Raw genomic sequence first — 8,459 nt, 5'->3', positions numbered from 1 at the left:
ACTGGCGGTGTTTGAATCTTGCAAGCCACTATTTCAAACAGCCAAGAAGATTTAGCTTTTCGCATTTTGACACGGCAATCTTTGTGGCTGTTGAACCTTCCGCTTGACTTAAACTAGCTTCCTAGCCCGTGCGCCGGATTAATCTCAGAGATATGATTAATATCTTACTAACCTCGTTTTCTCGGTCCGTAATGTAAGTTAACGGGAAAAAACTCGGTCCATAACTTATAGTACGGAACAAAGAGAGCGTGGGTAACGGCGAGATAAATTGCCATTAATGCAATCGATACTTCCCTATTTCGACCCATTTTTAGTACCCAAAAATGAATGAAAGTATCTTGTACTTACAAATCCCATGAGTTCCATTATTTTTGTCAAACACAAAATAAGTGTTTCTGTCTGATCTTTCAGCCCCCTCAGTTGCGTTACTACACTTCTGGCAGCCTGGAATTTATCGAGCTCGATTGTGGAGTTGTCCAGTAGCAAGATACATGTCTTCAATATACGATAGTTTGTCTTTAGGATTGTTAAAGGCTGAAATAAGGGAAACAAACGTTAAGCCACTGGCAGACGTTAGCACACTTCTGTTCTATCCCGAACGCTCGGGCCCTTCGCTGAGAGCTCTAACGTCTAGACAATATTTTTTTGTAGCCTCTTAATTCCAATGGCCGTATTTGTACTAGAGGACATCTTAGACGTCTTAGACGACTAGTATAAACACGGGAAATAAGGTGGACGCATTAAACGCCAGACGAATTAAACGTCTCAAGTTAAGTTCGTCTAAACGACGCACTTAACAGACGTCTTAGTCGTCTCAGACGTCTAAGCCGTCTAGTATAAGACGAGACGCACTACGATGGGACGCACTTAGCAATGAAATGCACACAGTCTCTTTGGTGATTAAATCCCAGTATCTTTTGAAGAAAATTGTGAGTTTGATTTCTAGCGGTCGAAGTTAAGTGCGTCCCGTATTTATATTAGCCAGACGTTTAACGTGTCTGGACGTCTTAGGCGTCTTCTAGTATAAATACGGCCAATCCTAACCGAATTCCCGCTCTTTTTCGGACTAATTCTAGATCTTTGATTGCACCTGATGTCAAAGCGGGCTTGTCGGAGCAATAGCGAAAAAGTCTTTTACGAATTCGACTCTTATTATGCAAAACATGAGCTACATTTTTCTATTGGCACCAAAATGGCCGTCCTATCACGTGAGTGCAGCCAAAGAATTATTGAATGAATACACAGTTTAAGAATCTATGGACCTACAACACTCCACGGACCTACAACACTCCAATAGATGATATCTCGCTCTCGTTGGACTATGTGATCGTCCTCTCAGACGAAACTGTCTACATTTAAAACACCTTTCCCGCCGGGTTCTGTGCCTCTAAACCAATCAAGACACACATGTGCATAATTTTATCAATGAAAACCAATGCGAAAATGAATCTTAAAATAATCAGGTCTGAAAAAACGTTCACTCAGTTGCAGATTGTGGTTCATTCCTGATGATGAACAGCTGAAATATTCATACAAGATACAATACATGATTTTAAAAATGGTGAATCAAACAAACAATTGAAGAGCGAGGAGAACGAGAATGCCTCAAAATTGGAAACTCTTTTTACTCAAAGAATGTAGCTACTCTAGGAACGATAGCATAAATTGTTATGAAAGATAACGCTACTTAAAAAGAGTCCGATTCACCTTATCTGCAGTTTTATTGAAACTTCCAATGGGTAGAATAAAATCGACGTTACTGTCTTGGTAAGGATTTAGTGGCCATCGTCTGGACTGAGAGAAAAAGAAGACAAAATGGTTCAAATGAGATACATCTTTATAGTTATGGTACCATCAATGCATTATCCTGTCGTAGTTCTCATTATAGACCTTTTTAATTAATTATAAACACGGCATCCGGTTGTTGGCAGAAAACAAATGCTTAAGATTTGTTCGTAAAAACCAGTTTGGTATTTATTGCCTTTGCTTCTCATTTATCTCGTACGCAAAAACAAAACCAAAACAAAATGAATAAATTTTGGGATGCTGATCCAATATGAAACTGAACTAAGAATTGAACCAACGACCCAGCTTTAATGGGAGGTATCAGCATCAATCAATAAACGACTAAAGATTAGTTGGATTACTTGTAATATCTGGGCAACGACCATGAAAAATCTCTCGACAAATATTCCTTGTAAACGGGAAATTTATCAGTTCAAATGAAACTTACTACTTCTTGGCTTATAGCAGTGCTTTTTCGCGCCAATTCATGTGATAAAACCAAAGCACTTCTCAGGAGTAAACGAATTCTGTTATTCCTTTGACAACCTGGGACACTTTTCTTAATCGGAAAAGACTTTGTGAAGGCGACTACATGGAAAGCGAAGTAACATACAGTCAAGATTCCTGAAAACAAAAGTAAGAAATAAATGCTATTTTAATCCGAAACTAACCGTTCGTTCTAAATAATCTTCTTTTTATTAGACTGTATCGAGGTTCTCACTCTTAATTCTTTAATTTTAATTTTATGAATGGTATGTTCAATAGCCAACAAACATAAAAGCAAGTCATATATACGTAAATATATTAGATACAGCTCCAGTACTGAATTAAAATCCACCTCTGTTTACTTCGAGGAAAAGGTTGCGGTGGGAACCGTAGCGACTCGCCACAAAAACAGGGGAAATAGTTTAAAACAGCTTCAGAATCACACTCAGTTCATTCTAATCAAGTTTTAAAAGTCCTCTTACCTCGCATGATGTACAAATCAATTTAAGAATCCTTTTCAACTAGTTTACTAGAGACTTTTTTCAACGAAGTTGCTTTATCAATCAACAGTCACCTTTCCTGCCCGTCCAGAGTGAATTCACCTTTTTTCAATGGTAAAGAGTTGAGTAATTTTTCCATATTTGGGATTTAATAACGTCAAAAATTGTCCCTATCAGTTGACTTCCCGCTCGTGGGCTGCCCATTCTCCCTTTTAACAAACCGGCCTTACAGAAAATAACTATTTGTAGATTATGACTTTTAGTTTTGTCTTGAGTAATTCCAAGTACCTGTCTGGTCCGAGATTCGGAATTCTTTTCCTGTAGTTGGTTACATGAAATTGCGGCCTCAATCTCGATCCGTTTTTCTGCGGAACCTTCGACTGTGAAAAACATAGAAAGATGAAGACTGAGCGTATTGTTAACATTGTTAATTCGTGACACATAAAATGAATAAAGAGCTAATTTTGTAAATTTCAAATTTTCTAGGAGTTATTTAAAGATATCAAGCAAAGAGTATTATATTCTTTTCTCAACCTGTGCTTGTTTTAATGCGAATTGTATAATTCCAAAAACTGCCTTGGTCATTGAAAATTCTGCCTTATACTTAAGAAAGAGAGTGGAGAGAGAACAGGTAAACCATTTTGTCCTGTTAACTTATACCTACGTGAAATAGAGGGAAGGACAAGGAGAGAAAGGATTGTTTGTTTTATGACGGGCAAGCAACACGAAGGAAACCATCACTGATACATGCATATTTAGTAAATTCCCTTCAGTTGTAAAGACAAGCTTTGATAATACATCCTCCCCATTCGATGATTTTTTAACTGGGTTGCTTAAAGATACGCATGAATATCACTTGCCATCTTTCCGATGTTTTTCCTTAGCTCGTAGTTGAGTAAAGTTGATTCTATGTCATGTCTTGTGTCACATTCACCTACAAGGAAACACGGTGTGGACAACAGCCGCAAAGCCAAGTATTCTTGGGATAGTAATTTGAATGCATAATTAAGAAGGTGGCTATATTTCCAAGAAATCAGTCCCACCTGCCTTGGCATAACCCTTTGTTGAATCGAAATAACTACGTTTGGATGAAGAAAACAGTATGGATAGTCTACCTATTTTTTATTTCTGAAGAAGGGATTTCGTTGTTCATAACGAAAACATGACGCTAGGAACGGTTCGCTAGTTTAGAATTTTCCATTGCCGTTTTAATAGCAATTTAACCGAACCAACGCCGATTTTCTCTTCAAATAGAATCTTCAAGATCATGTGACGCCTTGAACAGATCGGCATACGCCTGTTAAGAAAGGCAAGCGGCATAGCTTGGCAGTGAAATCATATAGAAATTGTGCCTGCTTTGCGTAGCACGGGAATGTTTTGACCCATGAGGACGTCTACAAGGAAGCCGGATCAAGGAGATTGATGAATAGTTAAGTGGGGAATTATTATCAGCCGCAAGGAACACATGGCATCGCCAAAGGAATAAAAACAAACATTATGGAATGAAGGTAAAATACAAAATGACTTGATTTCCATTCACTCATATCTCAGACCAAGCTTACAAATTCTGGCCAAACGTTTTCCGTGGCAAAAACGTTCTCCGTTTTCCATGGGTGACTTAAAATGGCCGAACAAAAAGGTTGTTTCAGAGGCCAGGGATTCTCTTTGTTTAGCGGAAACATTCATAATATCCCCTTTTGGAAATCAGATTCGTTTTTCGACTGATAATCGATAAATTAAGGGGAAGTTATCTCGAAACTAGAAACTTTTGTCCTCTGAATCTATAAGTGGGGAAAACCAGGCCATGGTTTGGTTGCTTTAAGGATCATTAAATAAAGATAAAATATAAGTGACGTTGATAACATTTTATTGAAAGTTTCGATTCGGGAACGATCGCAAAATTGTCCACCTCACATTTTTTTTTTTAAATACATATCACCGAGCTCACATTTTTTTTTAAATACATATCATGTACCGAGTCTAAACGTCTAAGAAAAATATGGTCGCTATCAACTAACGGAGTTTGAAATATCTGTATATAAATTCAAAACAAACTCATGGGCTTAGTCTTAATAATTCGGAACGGTTGGAACAACTTCTAACTATGAACTTGTATTTTGGAATGACATTAACAGTAGTTGACTCTCTCGTAACAAAAGCCGTCGACTTTGCAGAATCAGGGACCTTAAGATCTAAGACGGCGACGTCGACGAAAACGTCACCTCAAAATAGAACTTTGCTCTAGTAAAAGTATTTCGCGATTATTCCATCTCGTTCACGTCGCACAATGTGGGCGAAGTTTCCTAAAAATAAATTGGTACAAGCGGTTTCAGACTGAAAATAGAGAATGAAAGGTTCTCTGTTGCATGCTCACGTTGTCGTCAAAACCTAAAATTTAGTGATTTCATGTCGTCGTCAGGCAGATAACCGCAAAAATATGAGCTAAAATCCGTGCCGCACGTGCAGCACGATTATATATGCTCTTCTAACCAATGATATCATTGTTTTGTGGCGTTTTCGTCGACGTCGTCGTCGTAGATTCTAAGCTCCACATTTGCTTCCTAAGGAAAACTGAACGCGCAAAGAAAATCCTTTGATTTAGTTACTATATCCAAAACATTGTTAGGCAATGAGTTCCATTCTTTAATAGTTCGACATTAGAATGAGTTTCTGTAAGCTTTACTGTTTGGTTTCAATTCAGTGAACTTGTCTTTGTGGAAGGATCGTAGTTCCAATGCGAATTCACCATCAATGGCTTTATGGAGTAGCGTGAGGCGGGTAATATTCCTTCTGTTCTGAAGGGGAGGCCGGTTCAGATCGTTTAGTAAATTTACAACAGTTCCAGGTGTTGGCTTCCAACAATCAATTAATCAACCTCTTAAGCTTGTACGTTTTGTTTTCCCATTTCAGACCACGTGATGTTACCTAGAGAACAGTTTCTTTCAGATGTTCTCTTATGCATGTGCTTATGTACGAATAACTTATCAAAAGACAAAAGAAGAATTCCTTTGAAAAAATCACGTAGTCTGAAATGGGAAAACAAAACGTACAAGGTAAAGGGGTCAATCCTTCACAAATCGTTTTGGTGCAGCTTCTGTTTGCTTAACAAGCATGACCATCCAAAGATCCCATACGGCTGGGCTTGCATATTCAAAATGAGGTTGCACTAATGCTTTGTAGGCTATATCTTTCGGGGCAGTTACCAAGATTTCTTCGCAGGAAGCCAAGGGTTTGGTTTGCTCTGTTTACCTTACCACTATCAATGTGGTTAATGTGGTAGTCCAGTGTCTGGAATAGCTAGCTCACCACCAAGATATGTATAGTGTGACAATGATTTCAGTGAGTGGCCCATTAATTTAGAATAAAAATAATAATAATAGGTTCACACCTTCTGGTTATTCTCATGACAAAACATTTAGTTGGATTAATTAAATTGCATCAGCCGTATCTGTGACCAGTATTCTATGCATGTGGAGTTGTTCAGCCTCACTTGTTCACTCTATAATACTATAAAAGATGGTATCATCTGCAAAATGGTGTGTGGTAGACGGGCATGCAATTATCACCAATGTCATATATATGTAAGAGGAACATCAAGGATCCTAAGACAGTTTCTTGAGGGACACCACATCAACTGTAGGAGATGAGACACCATCAACTACAACAGACTGTTCCCTGGGTGTAAGCCAGTTGGTTAGCCAGCGCGTTAGAGATGGCCACGTAATAATCAAGTTTGTTAGTTAGTCTCTGATGGGGAACAACATCGAAGTCTTTGATAAAGTCCACAATGATGAGGTCTGATTGATCACTATTATCGAGAGCCTTGTCTATTTACAACAACAACAACAACATTTACTTTATTGATACAAAAATTTAGAGAATATGACTGACCCACAGGTAGCCTCAGCTAATTTAGGCGGGCCAGAGTTACAGTTTACTTAAGGATGAGTTATAAATAAAAAAAAACCGGAAGAACGATACTAGCGGAGATTATCGCTCTGGGTCATAATTAAGATAAAAAAATCCGGTAATGCAGTAGAAATGGGAGAGCGATTTTATATACGTCCAACTGGTTCGAGCTCTCGTCCCAGTCTCGTCCCATTTCCTCAATTGTAGTTATTAGCTGGGTTTCACACGAGAACTTACTTATGTTAACAAAACCAAGAGATCTGTACGCTCTGCGTACATGTACATTTGGAATTCTTTTACCTTTTTTTGCTGTCCCCTCTATAAAAACCGTGAACCGGATGAAATGGAAGGGTTAACGCTGGCGACGGAAGAATGGGTACGAGCAATATTTACCCAAATGACTCGGTAGCGCTTTTGCTTTTTCATAGGACTAAAGACAGCAATTTACAGCAAGTTATTGCGTCTGTGGTTTTTGCTAGTGCGCATGCTTGTATCGCTAGTAAATCCAGCCTTTAGGTGTCAAGGAAGACGTGAGCATACGACGAATACGTTTTTCAGTTTTCTCGCTTAACGTCAACGCCCGCTATTTAATTGCTGGTTTTATTCCTGGGTTATTGGAAACATTTAGCTTGCGAAAAGAGTTGCAAAATTCAGAAGTTTTTGGCTCTCAATGGTCGGCGTTTTTGAGAAGTTGCTTGAAAGCTGCAGACCCTTAGCAAGAAATGAGCACATAGAGCGACTTTTGAATGACCTTGAAAAAAGTGTACGCAATTTGTTTCACGGACCAATGTTTGGGAAGATTAAAACAAAGCTTCTCCTTATTCCCGCCAAGGAAACTCCTAATATGGGCAGTAAACAGTTCGATTGCCCATTCACATTGCTGCATTTCAAATGACGTCAGAGCGAAACTTTCCAGAAAGCTCCATGGAAAGAAGACGTTGTTTGCATCGGCGTTCGCTAAGGCGGCGAAAGACGAGATACAAAAACCCTCAACTTCGCGCGCAACATTGTTTCGTTGCAAGTTTGGGTTTTGGGTTTGTCTCCCGTTTTTCACCTTGCATGATCAACTTGTCGAGCAACAAAAACATTTGTTGCGGGTTGAAGAAAGTTGTTGCGAAAAGTAGAGCGCGGATCTACTCTGAGCAACAAATTTTGGCTTTGTTGCTCGTTTTTCATCAAGCTTACAACTTGTCGCGCAACAAATGCGCTCGTGCACTAGCAAATCAACCAATCAGCGCCGTGCATTTCATCAACCCGCAACAAATGTTTTACTTGCGGGTCAAGTTGATCACGCAAGGTGAAAAACGGGAAACATCGACCAAAACTTGCAACGAAACAATGTTGCGCGACAAGTTGAGGGTTTTTGTATCTCGTATTTCGCCGCCTTAAGCCATTGAAAATTCGCGCTCATTTGTTTTTGTTCGATAAGCCAATTTAATGTTTTGAATTTTTGTTTACGTTCTGTTTTTACGTTTAATTTTCAAGGTCATATGAAAGTCGCTCTATAAGACAAGTTCTTTAAATTAAGTTTGGCAAAACGCCGGGAGATTTCAAATTCTGCCTGACGCTTCTCGTTTGCCTTTAATGAGATGCTAAATCTCCTTTTTTTTTAAATCTCCAGTTAGCAAAATACTTAGCAATTATCCCGGAATTAAACTGTTAAGAAGGGCGTGGAAGTGTAGTGAGAACATTAAAAATCTCTCGTCGGTGTCATTTCACGTCGTTGCAAGAAAGGGCAGCAAAATGTAAAGCGAAACTACAGGATGTAAAGTCTTTGGG

At 38.8% G+C, this 8,459-nt stretch overlaps 1 long non-coding RNA gene and 1 pseudogene across 1 annotated transcript; both read right to left on the bottom strand.

Moving 5' to 3' along the window:
• Positions 1-401: 401 nt before the first annotated feature.
• On the bottom strand, positions 402-3,150 carry LOC138006900 (uncharacterized). The gene is made up of 4 exons (XR_011123954.1): positions 3,060-3,150; positions 2,234-2,409; positions 1,708-1,794; positions 402-534 (listed from the first exon to the last, which is right to left on the bottom strand). It is a non-coding gene; the product is annotated as an uncharacterized lncRNA (long non-coding RNA).
• A 2,182-nt stretch (positions 3,151-5,332) lies between these two features.
• LOC138005124 (uncharacterized) lies at positions 5,333-6,365 on the bottom strand (annotated as a pseudogene).
• Positions 6,366-8,459: the final 2,094 nt, after the last annotated feature.

Source organism: Montipora foliosa, chromosome 6, assembly GCF_036669935.1.
Source record: "Montipora foliosa isolate CH-2021 chromosome 6, ASM3666993v2, whole genome shotgun sequence".
Classification (NCBI taxonomy): Eukaryota; Metazoa; Cnidaria; class Anthozoa; order Scleractinia; family Acroporidae; genus Montipora; species Montipora foliosa.
This window is presented reverse-complemented; position numbering and strand designations above follow the sequence as displayed.